The 16,461-nt window shown below is 48.7% G+C and overlaps 1 long non-coding RNA gene across 2 annotated transcripts in view; it reads left to right on the top strand.

Moving 5' to 3' along the window:
* The first annotated feature begins 317 nt into the window (after nucleotides 1-317).
* The window catches only part of LOC122456175, a 29,652-nt gene continuing 13,508 nt past the window's right edge, over nucleotides 318-16,461 (top strand). For both annotated transcript variants that reach the window (XR_006274879.1, XR_006274877.1), the window contains exon 1: nucleotides 318-1,659. This is a non-coding gene — a long non-coding RNA (uncharacterized LOC122456175). The remainder of the gene's footprint in view (nucleotides 1,660-16,461) is intronic.

The following is a 16,461-nucleotide window of genomic DNA, read 5'->3' as shown; positions in this document are numbered from 1 at the left end:
TCAGGGAACCAGAGAACCCCCAACAGCACCCATAGCTTCTCAAAGCCATCTAAGGAGTCAGTGGACGCTGCCCAGATAGGGTTGCCAACCCTCCAAGATTATCCTGGAGTCTCCAGGAATTAAAGATAAGACAATGTCGTGTGATGCCCAGAGGAACTCTGCCTGTAGGGGTGATTGGATAAGGGAGCAGAAATAGGTCCCGCAGTCAGAATATCACCCCTTGTCCAGCTTCCTCCTCTTAAAGCCAAAGTAGTGCGCAACTAAGAGGTACTGGATCCTCCCAGCACTCTGGATCCACATCCGAGGAGAGTCTGCTTTCCTATATCAGGGAAGTAAGTAAGGCAATGTGTGGATTAGCATTTTACACTGTTCTTTTTTAAAGGGATAGTGCTGTTGGAAGCTAGCCAAAGGCCTGTGGTATCTACCTGATGAAGCCAGGTGACTCATGTAAGCAGAGAGCCATCAACACCCCTGCTGTGCTTGGATATGTAGGAGATCAATTCTTCTCTAGCAATAAGGACAAAATTACATGCACAATAGTGTAGTTACTTTGAGCAGTCATTTGGGGGCAGCATAAACAAGAAAACACTATAAACGAGAATAATGCTGGGCTTTTTTACAGAAACACATTGAACATACCACAAGAGCATAGTTTACTACAACACAGGATTGTTACTGTGCTAAAAATAAATATAATATTGCAAGGAATCTACACAGACTGAACCATTACGATTTGTAGCTATAGCCCTAGAAATTCTCTCTGTGCTGTGTTTGTATGAGTTCACTCACTGAGAGTGAAAACTGCTAATTGTAGACACAGCCTTATTGTATTCCCTCGACTCCACTAGCTTTGACAGCCGATGTATCTGCTTTTCCCACAGCTCCCTCTGGCCTCCTTCCACCCTGCTCCCTAGGAATGGAACTTTTTCCCTGATCTGATCTGATCTGATCAGATCATCTGATCTGATCTGATCTGATCTGTAAGGCCTTTGCCCTCTCCTCCTGCAGATCCCCACAAGAATCCACCTCTTTCTGACAAGAAATTGTCCAATTAATGCTGAATAGACTGAGTGGAAGTCAGATATAGTTAATGTGCATTTATTTAATAATTATAATAGACTCCCCCATACCCCCAACCAGTATAGAGAGAATGTCTATAAAAATGGTCCCCATTTAGATTGTGTCCCCCTCTCCTCCTTTAGTATGTTGCTTGTCAGTTGTACTGTAATTTCTTAAGGGGCAGGGACTATTTTTCTGAGAGGTGGGGGCATAGCTTAGCATATAGATTTTGAGTAAATCATCCTTTGGTCCCACAGTGACGCTATCTCAAATTGCAATTACAAAGATTAGTAACATCTACAGTGGTGTGTGGGGTTTTTTTTTGTTTTTTTTTTGTTTTTTAAATCTGTGGTTTTAACAACTATTTCAAAAAATCCTGAGTTAAAGGCCCTGTTAAGCACATGGTGGTACTTTAATTTGTCTGTTTATCCTCCCTCTAACTCTGATCTCTATTCTTCCTGTCAGCACTTATGGATCTGAAGCAGGCCATGTGGATCTTCAAAGGACATTGAAATTACATTGTAATAACCTGTATCTCTGGAATGAGCCAGGCGAAGGCTGCTGATGGAACTGCGTTATGGTAAAACGATAAAAATAGAGGTGAATAATTACATTTTTCATAATGGACAAGTTGTTCAGATACCATTTCAATGATGATTTCCATTCAGTAAGGGAAAACCTTTTAAGTAATGTGTCACATTTTACCATGTCACCTAATTTCTTACAAATCTAATTTACTCTCCCTATAGTCCATAGCGGGGGGATAGAGCCACAATAAACAAACTATATATAAATCTATGGCTGAATTGCCTGGTATATTAATAATCACATACCTACATTTATTAGTTCTAAATCAGAAGACCAGAATAGGCTCTATGCTGCAAACATTTATGCATATGCATAAACTTTACTCATGTGAGCATCCTGTTGCGATCAATAGACCTGATTTTCTTTGTCCCTTGTGCAGTCATTTACAGACTCTATTCTGTACTATAGGTGTGCTATTCTGACTTGGTAGCATTTTATGTCCTTTTTGCACTCACTTTCTACAGGTGCAAATGATTGCACAATGGGTCAGGCAGTGGAGAACTGGGTCCAAAGGCATTAATCACGTGTTAGGATTTGCGGCTCAAAGCAATAGTATCACAGGGATCTCTGTGGAAAAAACATGGTTACTCACTTTCTCGTAACTGTTGTCCTTTGAGATATGTTGTTCATGTCCATTCCAGGCAGGTGTGTGCGCACCGCATGCATGCCAGCCGGAAGATTTTTCCCCTAGCAGCATTTGTAGGGTAGGCCTGGGTGCCCCTTGGAGTGGCGCCTTCTTGGCGCCCAATATCATGCCCCGCCAACCTCCCATCCCCTCAGTTCCTTCTTGCCGACTATTCTGACAGAGGTGTAGGAGGGTGGGTATTGGAATGGACAGGAACAACACATCTTGAAGAACAACAGTTATAAGAAAGTGAGTAACCATTTTTTTTCTTCTTCAAGTGTTTGTTCATGTCCATTCCAGGCAGGTGATTCACAAGCTAGAGCTCAGGAGGTGGGGTCGGAGTTATCCACAAAAAAGAGCATGACTTGCCCAAAAGCCGCATCGTCCCTGGACTGTTGTGTAATTGCACAGTGCAACATAAATGTATGTATCGAAGACCACATAGCTGCTCTGCAAATTTCCTGAATAGGGACTTGTGCCAGGAATGCCCCAGAGGGAGGCATGGGCCCTGGTAGAGTGAATGGTTATCTGCGGAGCAGGCTCCTTTGCCTGGGTATAATACTCCCTAATGCAGGACATTATCCATGACAATATGCATTGAGAGGATACCGGGAGGCCCTTCATTCTGTCCGCCATGGCTACAAAGAGTTGGACGGACTTCTGGAATGACGTAGTTCTCTCTATGTAGAAGGCTAAGGCCCTACGCACGTCCAGTGAGTGCAGCCTGCGCTCCCTATTTGAGGAGTGTGGCTTGGGATAAAACACTGGGAGGAAGATGTCCTGGGTCATGTGAAAATGGGAGATGACCTTCAGGAGAAAAGCCGGATGAGGCCTGAGCTGGACCTTATCCTTATGGAAAAACTGTGTAAGGGGGCTCAGATGTGAAGGCCCTGAGCTCCGAAACCCATTGAGCCAAGGTAATTGCCACGAGGAACGTAACCTTGAATGGGAGAGATAACAGGGAGCAGGTGGCCAGAGGTTCAAATGGTGGGCCTGTAAGCCTGGAAAGGACTAAATTGAGGTCCCAGGCAGGGATAGGCTGACGTGTGTGTGGGAAAAGCCTGTCCAAACCCTTTAGAAAACAACTGACCATGGGATTTGCAAAGACCGAGAGACCATCTGAGCCCGGATGGAAGGTGGAGATAGCGGCCAAGTGGACCCTTATTGTTGACCATGACAAGTCTTGATGCTTTAGGTGAAGGAGGTAATCCAGTATAAATGGTATGGAGATGAGGAGCTGCGACCGACTACGTTGCTCTGCCCAGATGGAAAATCTTTTCTACTTAGCCAGGTAAGTAGCCCTGGTGGAGGGCTTTCTCCTACCCAGGAGGACTTGTCTGACCTGATCTGAACCAGACAGCTCTGTGGTGCTTAGTCATGGAGCATCCAGGCCGTAAGGTGGAGCGACTCCAGATTCGGGTGCCAGAGTCAGCCCTGGTCCTGCTTGATCTGGTTGGGGACCAGCGGTAAGGTGAGTGAGGCGACTATGGACATTTCCAGGACCAAGGTGAACCAGTGCTGACATGGCCATGCTGGTGCTATTAGTATGACTCGATCCCAGTCCCTGCAGATCTTGAGGAGCACCCTGTGGACTAGGGGGATGGGTGGGAAAGCATATAGCAGGCAGTCCTCCCATGAGAGAAGGAAGGCGTCCCTGATGGATCCCGAGCTGTGGCTCCCAAGGGAACAAAATGTCTGACATTTCCTGTCACCCAGAGTAGTGAACACGTCTACCTGGAGAGAGCCCCAGAACTAGAAGATTGAGCTCACCACAACTGGCTGAAGGGACCACTCGTGGCTATTGAAGGTCCTGCTGAGACTGTCCGCCAGCGTGTTTCACACCCCTGGGAGGTATGAAGCCTGCAGGTGGATTGAGTGCTCTACGCAGAAGCCCCACAGCGAAAGGGCTTCTCGGCACAGGGGAGAGGAGTGTACACCCTATGTTTGTTGATATAGAACATCGCCGAGGTGTTGTCCATGAGAATTGAAACACACCTGCCCATTATGTGCATTTTAAAAGCATAGCAGGCCAGACACACTGCCCTCAGCTCTTTGACATTGATGTAAAGAGTGAGGTCCACTGGAGACCAGAGGCCTTGGGTCTTGAGGTCCCCTAGGTGAGCCCCCCAACCCAGATCCAAGGCATCTGACACCAAGGTGAGCGAGGGCTGAGGGCTGGCAAAAGGCACCCCTGTGCAAACCATTCGAGGGTCGAGCCACCATAGGAGGGAGACCAGTACCAGGCAGGGCAGGGTTACGACCCTGTCCAACGCATCTCTGGCTGGTCGGTACACTGACACCAGCCAAGACTGGAGTGGGCGCAGCCTGAGCCTGGCATGCTGCACCACGTATGTGCAGGAGTCCATGCGTCTCAGCAGCTTTAGACAGTTTCTTGCCGACGTCGTGGGGAAGTGTCTGAGGCTCTGTATGATGTCCTGAAATGAGTGAAACCTGGCCTCCGGAGGTATGCCCTGGTTTGAGTAGAGTCCAGGACTGCGCCTCTGCACCGGGGACAGCATAGATTTCTCCTTGTTCAGGAGGAGACCTAAGTCGAGGAAGGTCCTCCTTATAAACTTGACCTGAGCCTCCACCTGGGCTCTTGAGTGATCTTTGATCAGCCAGTCATTGAGGTATGGAAAAACCTGTATCTGGCGCTTGCGCAGGAACGCTGTGACGACTGCCATGCATTTTGTGAATACTCAGGGGGCAGTCAACAGTCTGAACAGGAGGATGGCAAACTGGTAGTGGCCTCTGTTCACCACGAATCTGAGGTAGTGTCTGTGATATGGGACTATTGCGATATGAAAATATACGTCCTTCAAGTCGAGGGTGGTGTACCAGTCTCCTGGATCCAGTGAGGGGATAATGGAGGTTAGTGAGACCATGCAAAACTTGAGTTTCTTTACGTACTTGTTGAGCTGTTGCAGGTCCAATATGGGTCTGAGGCTCCACTTGGCCTTCGGTATGAGGAAATACTGGGAGTAGAAACCCTTGCCCCTTAGCTCCTGAGGAACCTCCTCCACTGCCCCTACCGAGAGAAGGGACTGCACCTCTTGAATTCGAAGTTGCTTGTGAGAGGGGTCCCTGAAGAGGGATGGGGAAGGGGGTTGGGGGGGGCGGGAGGGTACAGAATTGAATGGAATATCCCCTCTCTACCGTGCGGAGCATCCATCGGTCTGAAGTAATTCAAGACTAGGCACAGTAGAAAGGGGATAGATGGGACGAGAAAGTAAGACGGGAAGGATCCAAAGGTCGTACTGGCAAGCTGTCCTCGACCGTACCCTCAAAAGGGTTGTCTAGAGCCTGGTGGGGCCCTGGGCTGGCCCGAGCTTTGTCCAGAGGGAGTGCTTTGCCTCCTCCGAGTGCTCCTTTTCTGCCTACGTGGAGCATCCTGGCGGTTTTGGGGTTGGTAAGGATGAGGGGCAGGTTGAGGCCTAAATTGTCTGCACTGGGTAGCAGGCGTGTGAAGCCCCAGGGAACGAAGGGTAGCCCTTGAGTCCTTCAAACTGTGAAATTTCTTATCCGTCTTCTTGGAGAAGAGAGCTACACCCTTGAAGGGAAGGTCTTGAGTGGTCTGCTGGACCTTGTGGGGAAGACCAGAGACCTGTAGCCAGGAGCATCTCCTCATAACCACCCCTGTGGCCAAAGTGCAGGAGGCAAAATCCACTGCGTCTAAGGCCGCTTGCAAAGACACCTGGAAGACCAGTTTCTCGTCCTCCATAAGCACAGAGAACTCCCCCCGAGCTTCCTGGGGCAGAAGTTCTGTAAACTTAGCCATAGATGAGTAGGTGTTATGCCCGTAGCAGCTTGCTATGGCCTGCTGGTTGGCTATATGAAGTTGCATGCCTGCTGTTGAGTAGACCTTCCAACCAAATGGTCCAGTTTCTTGGCATCCCTGTTTTTACGAGTGGATCCTTGAAACCCTTGACGTTCTCTCTGATTGGCCGTCTCGACCACCAAAGAGTCTGGAGGAGGGTGCGTGTAAAGATGTTCATACCCTCTAGAGGGAACAAAGTAGCAGCACTCGGATTTCTTCGTCATAGGTGCCAGAGAAGCAGGAGTTTGCCACAGGTTCTTAGATGTTTCTGTTATCGACTTGATAAATGGCAATGCAACCCTTGATGGGCGGGAGGGAGCCAGGATGTCTATGACAGGGTCTAAATCCCCTTCCACCTCCTCTGCCTGAATCCCCAGGCTTTGGGCGGCCTGCCTTAAAAGCTGTTGGAGAATCTGGTTGTCCTCCAAAGCTGGGCCATCGAAGTCCCCATGACCGCTTCATCGGGTGAGGACGAGGAAGCGAGAACAGGAGGTGGGCCCAGTTCACTGCCTTCAGCCCCCACAGGGTCCCTCGGCATGCGGTACTGTGGAGCTGGTGCTGATGAAGAACTCTGCGCCGCAGCCGGTGCCGGGGCAGATAAATCCGGCGGGACTGAGACTGTCGGGGTCGGTAGGGACAGAGCTGAGGCTTCCACCGGTGCCATCACCTGGAGAGCCGATGCCGGAGCTGGCTGAGGTATCGGTGCAGAAACCATGCGAGTCAGAAGGGCCACTCCGCCTTAGGGTGGTGTCAACTGTGGCATGAACGACGCCGAGGACACCAACACCGTTCTGGAGCACGGACCATGGACTTGACCCTGGCTCTGATGGTACGCCCAGGGTGTCCAGAAGGGCCATTGAGCAGGTGGTTGCCACTGTTGCTGCCATGGTGCCGGGTATGGTTGGTGACTGCATTGGGACCTGTATGTTGTATGTCCACCACTTGGTCCTGGGACTGAGGAGGGTTTGGACTCAACTGGACCCCGGCTGGGGCAGGAGTCAACGAAACCCTGGGTGGAAGCGAGGCGGAGGTGGTCTGTCCTGAGCCACTCGCGGATGGCGCCGGCCCCTTAGGCTTCAAGGGGGGTGATTGGTCCCTCCCTGGCCTCTTCTTGTTTACCGGCACTGGAGATGGAGAATGGTTCCGAACTGAGGCCGACACTCTATGGCCCGAGTAGTGGCAGTGCCGGTGGGCTTTAGAGTCCTTAGCCGGGCCCGTTTCACGCGCTGTTGGTGCCTGAGTGCTGCGCACCGAAGAGGACGTGTTTGGTGCCAGGTCGTTGGGTCCTGGGTCGGATTGCGTTCTCAGAGCCGCCTCCATGAGCCGGAGTTTTAGTCTCTGCTCTCTGTCCTTAAGGGTTCTTGGACGGAAACCCTTGCAAATGCGGCACTTGTCCTTTTGGTGAGTCTCACCAAGGCACCGCAGACAAGACGAGCGAGGATCACTCTTGGGCATAAACTTCCTACAGAACTCACAGAGTTTAAACCTTGGAGACCTGGGCATACCCGCTAAGGGGAAACGAACTCTCTAACAAACCACTACTAACTATATGAAAAGTATAACTATAGAGAATAACTATTTACACTAAGAACAAAGACACTGCTAAGACGCTTGCTGTAAGAGTGAGCAAAGTTCCAGCTAGCCGTCACGGGCGGTAAGAAGGAACTGAGGGGGTGGGGAGTCGGCGGGGCCCAATGATGGGCGCCATGAAGGTGCCACTCCAGAGGGTGCCCAGGCTGACCCTATGGACGCTGCTAGGGGAAAAATCTTCTGGCTGGCGTTAATGCAGCGCACACACACCTGCCTGGAATGGACATGAACAGTCACTAAAAGAAGAACTAAACACTTTAAAAGGGATAGTTGGATAAAACACCGTCAAAAGCATTGTGCTGTACAAAAACATTGCACTTTTTTTCTTTGTTCTAAGTCTGACTCATCAGCTGGTGTGTGTATACATTGTACAAAGTTTGTATTCAACAGTTCAGATTTCTACAACTGTAATTATGAAAAATGTCAAGGTTAGACCAGGTTGCTACTGTGCTTTCTTCAAATAATGGGCATAATAGCCTTGGAGCTGATCTGCAGCTGTAATCATTTGGCAGTAAAAGCCGACTGAGCCATGATAGTATGAACCGTGATGCATACCTCAAGATCTGTTTGCTTCTACTTGAACACTTGTCATAACACTTTCAAATTGCAACCAGTAATTTCCATTATGGTTATTGGAACTGGTCAGAAATGGGGTTTTTCCAAGAAAACTTCGACTTTTGTTTTTATATTAAAAAAAAAGACTTGGTAATTTTTGGACAAAAGCTGCTGAAAACCAAATTTATTGGGTTTTTGGTTTTCTGATAGAAATCGAAATTTTTTGAAGATGAAAATGTTCATTTAGTCAAATAACCAATTTTCTGTCACAAAAAAAAGTTAAATGGAAAATTTTCAATCAGCCCTAATCATTATTGTTTAAAACCAAGAGTGTGGCCTAATATTTTTGTGCAATTGGTCTGTACACTGACTCTACTACAACAGAGTAATGAACCTGATCTTTGGCACCCCGACTCCAAAAACTGGTTCCTCCCACACACTGTTGTATTGGGCTGTCCAAGGTAATGTTTCTATGTGTGTTATGAATATCCACATGGATATCCAATTTGCCAACTTCTCAAACACTAGCTTCTCTGTTTATCTAATGGCGCCTCTGCTGATTTGAAGCAGGGAAGGCTTCAATGTCCAAACAACGAGCATATTTTTTGTGGTGCTGTGAGACGCAGCTGAACTGCTCACAGCTGTTGTCCTCTGTGTAAAATACACAGGGCTATATTCTCTTATCCACTAATGGGAGCAGAGTCGAAGCTGGTCGAGTCTGCGGTCATTGGGTCATGTTGCCTCCACTGTGCTTCCTTCTTATCCTATGGAGGGCTCTCCTAGGGCATGCTGTAGGGTTCAGATTCTGAAGGTCAGGAAGGGGTAAGGCCAGGGGATGTCTCCGCAAAGCCCTACAGGGATTCCTGACTAATCAAATGCTGAATTTTGTCAACATTATTTTATGTAACGACTCCCTCAGTAGTATAAAATCCAAGTGAAGTTCCTGGGTGGAGGCTACATGGGAACAGATCCTGAGGGAACCATGCTGCCGTGGAGAGGTGTGTGGTGACCTGGGCATCTGTGCACATGGTCTTGAGCCTCCATCAGTGTCTTAGGCCTTGTCTACACTACAGGGGGGGGTTAATTCGATCTAAGCTACGCAATTTGAGTTACGTGAATAGCGTAATTCAAATCGATGTAGCTTAGATCTACTTACCGCAGGGTCCACACTACACGATGTCGACAGGAGATGTTCTCCCATTGACTCCCCCTACTCTTCTCGATCTGCAGTCGATTTAGTTTTCACTAGACCTGCTAAATTGACCGCCGATGCATCGATCACCGCCCCAGTAAGTGTAGACAATCCCTTAAGATGACACAGCTCTAAGGACATCTGCTATTTAAGAGGCTGGATGCCCTCTTTCTGCACCATTGTGGTGGTGGCAAATCTCCTCCCCTCAAAGAGGGCAGTCCAAGGGATCCTCCATCAGGTCAAGCTCATGGAGTTTCCAGTGCAACGAGTCCCTTTCTGGGATTTCTTCTTGGAAAAGACCAGTACGGTCCAATGACAAGAGGCCAGCCTCTACTTTTGCAATCAGTGAAAATTGTCTAGAATTTCAGGCAATCTAGGGAAGTACTTTTCAAGGATGAGTAGACAAAAAATGTCAATTTTTGGATTTTGAGGAACCAACTAGTGGTATTTCCCCTGATACAAGTCCCTTTAACAGGGTGACAGTGGCTCTTTAAGATGGAGCAGGTCAGTGTTCCTGTGCTTTCTCAGTACACTACAGTTTGGCTAATTAATTGGGCTTAAAAGAGGGCACCTGGGCCCTAGGTGAGGAGACTAGTGAGAGAGGGAGCTGGTGAATCAGGGCCTTGCTCAGACAGAAGGGCAGGAGATGAGAGTTGCCAGAGATTGTATATTTGGGACCTCAGACATGGCTGAAGGCAGGAGAGCAGCCAGACAGGTTTGCTGGCTGGTTTTCCCCAAGCTAGAGAACTTGAGTAAAGGGCTGAAAGTAGGAGGAGCAGCAAAACAACTTACTTGTTGACATATCCAGGGCCAGAAACCTGGACCCTGAGGAACCATGGGAGGGCTAGGGAGAGTGAAGGATGCTTCCCTGGTAAAGATGCTTCCAGCCATGAGACTGTGGCTGTTCCCACTGGGAAGAGTGGGATTGTGCTCCAGTTGGAAGGGCTGGGATGGCTGTCCCAGGCCTGAGCAAGACTGACAGAATCTGGGCATGGATGAAGGTGACATGTGGTCAAAGGGTGTGGGGCATTGTGCAACAAAAATGTCAGGTGCTCATAGTGACTGTTTGCACTGGAGGTGATAAATGGCTTTTATGTTGGGATTTTTGTGGTGGATTATTTTGCATTAGGTTTCTAATAATAAACAAACCAGCCCTGAAGAAGGGTATTATTGAGGCAAGAAAGCTTGTGTGAGGTTACTGGAACCAAGAGAAGGAAACTGAAGCAAGGCATACCTGTCATGTCTGTTGTGCTGTGGCTTGTTGCCGGAAGGTGCTCCAGGCAGGGTCGCTCTATGATAGTCCCATACACTGATACAGCAAGTGCACTTACAGACCTCCAGGACTTACACACGCCACATCTGACATAACGAATAACTATGTTTAACAGTTATATACCCCTTTTCATCTTTAAAGCTCTTCACAAACATGAACTAGTGAATGTAAATATCAGTCAACATAACTGTGTCTTGTGTAATTCTCCGCACACTTATAGAAACATGGTGGAACAGGTTCCTTGCTGCAGCCAAAGGCCTCTCAGTGCCATGGGGGTGGGGAGCAGACAGGAAGTCCAGTGTGGCTCCATGATTCTCTGCCTGTCCCCAGCACAAATTAGAGCATCATGGGGTTGTTCCTTCCTGAACTAGCTGGTAATGGTACCCAAGGGGATGTTCACTAGTTGAGGAAAGATGGAATATAGACGTCTTCCCCCCCCCCATCTCAGTCACTGACTAAACCCTGTGGCAAGGGCTGTGTGGGAGAGAATGGTGTGGGAGATAGATAGGGCAGCTCTTCTTTGAGTGATGTCCATGTGTGTGCTCCGCTTCAGATGATTATGCACCTGTGTCTCTAGTCGGAGAATTTCAACAACAGTGCCAGATTGGGTAGCACATGCACTTTCCCCGTCTCACACCGGCAGTGGTGGTTAACTAGTGCTTTGCACCCAACTTCCCTCTTCAGTTCCTTCTCAACACCCTTGGTCTGAGTCAGAGCTCTGGCAATACCTCTGCATGACTTACCTTTAGATATAGGATTAGCAGTATAGTTTGGTAGATAGATTAGTTAGTTAAGAAAAAAGAATCTTTTTTCTTTTTCTTCTCCTCATAAATAATAATAATAATATAATAATAACATTCATTCACTCCTCTTGCAGGCAACTTCACTCGAGAATGCTCGGGTTTCTGGGCTTTAAGTGTTGACTCTCCTGCCGAGAGGCAATTCCAGTCTTGGACGAACATTCCCGGTGTGTCTGCTGCTTTGGGGAAGCTCACGTACCTAAGAAGTGTTTCTATTGCCAAAACCTTAAGGCCTGCACCAGGAAAGTGAGGGACTTTAAACTAAAACTAACCCTTATGGAGAAGTCTCTCTGTCTTCCCTCTGACCCGGGACTGCAAACTTCTCCTGGTCACTGGTTGCCTACCTCAGCTTCTGGCAGACCTCCCTTACGGACCCTGTACTGGCGGGACCAGCCTCCCAAAAAATGGGCAAAGAAGAGAGTTACTACCTCTCCTCCAAAGGGAAATGTGAAAAAGATGCATTCTCCAAGTCTCCACATCATCAGTACTGACTGTGGCATGGCTGAGTACCTATGAGTCGGAAGGATCCTCGGGTAGCGCTAAAACCAAAGACCCTAAGCAGGCAGGCTCACAAAAGGACTGCAGAGACAAGACTGCCCCTTCTACCATGGCTGCAGCAGCTAAATGCTCAGTACTGAGCACCTCTGCAGTGCCTCAGCTTATGGCACCATCTTCTTATGGCACATAGTGCAGATTGGCACCAAAGCCTATTTTACCTCCTTCAGCACAGTCATCTTTGGCACCGATACTCCCAGTGCTGCAACAACTCCCGCTACCGTAACGATTACCGCTGATGCCATCTTCAGCATTGCAACCTTCTGAAATGCAGCAGTTTCTCCAATACAAGGACTTAGTAGTTCCTACAGCACTGGAATCACTGTTTCTTGGTACCAACATAGCTGTGGTACGTTCAGTACCATTATTACACACGCCAACAAACAGACCTGCCCCTCCCTTTCCTAGCGAGGAAGAGGACGATGAGGAGGGAGATGTTTATTCCTCACACCGCTCTTCATTCATCCAGGGAATTGTCAGACCAGAACTACAGAAACAGCCAGGACACCCTTGCAGGGCTGACACCAGGGGTAGTATGGACATCCATGGATGACACCACCAATGCCATTCTCACCACAGTGACCATGTTGGGATACATGGACTATATATAGGCAACATTATTCCAAGCCTCTCAGCACCCCCAGGAAAAGACTAAGATGCTCTCCATCAGCATCAGAGGTGGGGGCCCCCAAGACCCCTGAGGAGACTTTTGAGGAAACAGGAGGCTCTAGATCAGGAGGCCATTCCAACATCTAACACCTCTTCCTCTCCAGACGAGGCCATCACGCCTCCACCACCTACAACAGGGGACCATTTTAAACACTTCCAGGAGCTGTTTAAAAGAATTTCAGACACACTTCAAATCCCCCTGGAATAGGTTGCCGAGTCCCAGCACAAGTTGTTCGGCATATTACACACCTTAGACTCATCCAGAATTGCCCTCCTCATAAATGAGACACTCATGGATCCCACGAAGAAAATCTGGCAAACCCCTGCAACAACCCCTCCTTCTTGTAAAAGGGTGGATAAGAAGTACTATGTCCCATCAAAGGGCCTAGAATTTCTATTCTCACAACCCCAATCAAACTCATTGGAGGAACAGGGCAGGCAACTCCACTCAAGGACTATCCCATATGATAAAGAATGGAAGATTGGACCTCTTTGGTCACAAAGCCCATTTGTCAACAACCTTGCAGTTCAGAATAGCCAATTATGAAGTATTGATGGCAAAATACAATTACACAAATTACTCCAAAATGTCCCAATTTATTGACCTCATCCCTGAAGATAAAAAAGAACACTTTAAGTGAGTCATCTCTGAAGGCCATCTCCTGGCAAGAACAGCTCTGCAGGTATCCTTAGATGCAGCAGACACGGCGGCAAGATCCATCACGAACACCACAGTGATGCAGTGTTTCCCTTGGCTCCACTTCTCTGGGCTCCCAAAGGAGGTACAATCCACCATAGAGGACCTGCCCTTGAAGGACCAAAATTATTTGCAGTTAAGACCGATGAGTCCCTCCACACATTGAAAGACTCTAGAGTGACTTTTTGGTCTTTAGGCATCTACACACCTGCACAAAAACAAGGCAGATATTACCCATCACAATGCTCATGACTGGCACCTTACACACAACTGCAAAGGCAGTACAACACCCAGAGGCAGAGGCAAAGACCCTGTAACAGGGTGGAACTCGCCACCATGACACCTCCCACTGGCTGTCCTGGGAATTAGCTCTCAGCCCTTCCAATCCACCTTCAGCTAGTTGTGTCAGGCCTGCCATCACTGCTGTCTCCACTCTTTGGACCCACATTGCTCCCTGGACCACAGCATTCTCTTCTGGGCACGGTCCTCTGGCTGTGCCCGCACTCCGGTATCTCCCTGCTTCCGGGGGACCAGCAGTTCTTAGTCCCGCCACTTGCTTCAGCGGCCAACTGCAGTCTAAGGTCCAGCCCCTTGCCTCAGGAGAAAACTGCAGTCTGAATACTGGCCACTCTCCTCATTGGCAAGTGGGATGTGGGGAGGACCCAGGACCACCCACTAGTCTGGGTCCCGACCCAGGGACCCTATAGCCGGCAGCCACCTACTGCCCTCTTCCAACCTGCTGCCTATTTTCCCTGGGCCACTTCCCTCATAGCCCTAGCCCCTCTCAACCCTGGTCTACACTAGGCGTTGAGGTCGAATTTAGCAGCGTTAAATCGATGTAATCCTGCACCCATCCACATGACGAAGCCCTTTTTTTCAAATTAAAGGGCTCTTAAAATCGATTTCCTTACTCCACCCCCGACAAGGGGATTAGCGCTGAAATCAGATTTGCTGGGTAAAATTTGGGGTACTGTGTATGCAATTAGATGGTATTGGCCTCCGGGAGCTATCCCAGAGTGCTCCATTGTGACCGCTCTGGACAGCACTCTCAACTCAGATACACTGACCAGGTAGACAGGAAAAGGCCCGTGAACTTTTGAATTTCAATTTCCAGTTTGGCCAGTGTGGCAAGCTGCAGGTGACCATGCAGAGCTCATCAGCAGAGGTGACCATGATGGAGTCCCAGAATCGCAAAAGAGCTCCAGCATGGACCGAACGGGAGGTACGGGATCTGATCACTGTATGGGGAGAGGAATCCGTGCTATCAGAACTATGTTCCAGTTTTCAAAATGCCAAAACATTTGTGAAAATCTCCCAGGGCATGAAGGACAGAGGCCATAACAGGGACCTGAAGCAGTGCCGTGTGAAACTTAAGGAGCTGAGACAAGCCTACCAGAAAACCAGAGAGGCAAACAGATGCTCCGGGTCAGAGCCCCAAACATGCTGCTTCTATGATGAGCTGCATGCCATTTTAGGAGGTTCAGCCACCACTACCCCAGCCGTGTTGTTTGACTCCTTCAATGGAGATGGAGAGAACATGGAAGCAGTTTTTGGGGATGAGGAAGACGATGATGATGAGGTTTTAGATAGCTCACAGCAAGCAAGTGGAGAAACCAGTTTTCCCACCAGCCAGAAACTGTTTCTCACCCTGGACCTGGAGCCAGTACCCCCCGAACCACCCAAGGCTGCCTCCCGGACCCACCAGGCAGAGAAGGGACCTCTGGTGAGTGTACCTTTTAAAATCCCATACAAGGTTTAAAAGCCAGCATATTTAATGATTAATTTGCCTGGCATTCGTGGCTCTCCTGGATATACTCCCAAAGCCTTTGCAAAAGGTTTCTGGGGAGGGCAGCCTTATTCCATCCACCATGGTAGGACTTACCACTCCAGGCCAGTAGCACGTACTTGGGAATCATTGTAGAACAAAGCATTGCAGTGTATGTTTGCTGGCATTCAAACAACATCCATTCTTCATCTCTCTGTATTATCCTCAAGAGAGTGTTATCATTCATGGTCACCTGGTTGAAATAGGGTGCTTTTCTTAAGGGGACATTCAGAGGTGCCCATTTCTGCTGGGCTGTTTGCCTATAGCTGAACAGAAATGTTCCCCGCTGTTAGCCACGTGGAGGGAGAGGCAAAATGCGACCTTGTAAAGAAAGCACATGTGCTATGTATGTAATGTTAACAGCAAGGTTTACCATGAAAGAGTGTACACATTGTTGTACAAAATGTGTCTTTTTAAATACCACTGTCCCTTTTTTTCTCCAACAGCTGCATGTGTTTCAAGGATCACAGGATCTTCTCCTTCCCAGAGGCAAATGAAGATTAGAAGGCGAAAAAAATGCATTTGCGATGAAATGTTCTCTGAGCTCATGCTGTCCTCCCACACTGACAGAGCACAGACGAATGCATGGAGGCAGACAATGTCAGAGTGCAGGAAAGCACAAAATGACCGGGAGGAGAGGTGGCGGGCTGAAGAGAGGGCTGAAGCTGAAAGGTGGCGGTAGCGTGATGAGAGGAGATAGGATTCAATGCTGAGGCTGCTGGAGGATCAAACTAATATGCTCCAGCGTATGGTTGAGCTGCAGGAAAGGCAGCAGGAGCACAGACCGTTGCTAAAGCCCCTGTGTAACCAACCGCCCTCCTCCCCAAGTTCCATAGCCTCCTCACCCAGACGCCCAAGAATGCGGTGGGGGGGCCTCCGGCCATCCAGCCACTCCACCCCAGAGGATTGCCCAAATAACAGAAGGCTGGCATTCAATAAGTTTTAAACTTTTAAAGTGCTGTGTGGCCTTGTCCTTCCCTCCTCCACCACCCCTCCTGGGCTACCTTGGTAATTATCCCCCTATTTGTATGATGAATTAATGAAGAATGCATGAATGTGAAGCAACAATGACTTTATTGTCTCTGCAAGCGGTGATTGAAGGGAGGTGGGGTGGGGGGTTAGCTTACAGGGAAGTAGAGTGAACCAAGGGGCGGGGGGGTTTCATCAAGGAGAAACAAACAGAACTTTCACACCGTAGCCTGGCCAGTCATGAAAC

This window comes from Dermochelys coriacea, chromosome 1, assembly GCF_009764565.3.
Source record: "Dermochelys coriacea isolate rDerCor1 chromosome 1, rDerCor1.pri.v4, whole genome shotgun sequence".
NCBI lineage: Eukaryota > Metazoa > Chordata > Testudines > Dermochelyidae > Dermochelys > Dermochelys coriacea.
Note: the sequence above shows the minus strand (reverse complement) of the source record. Positions and strands in the feature narration are given on the sequence as shown.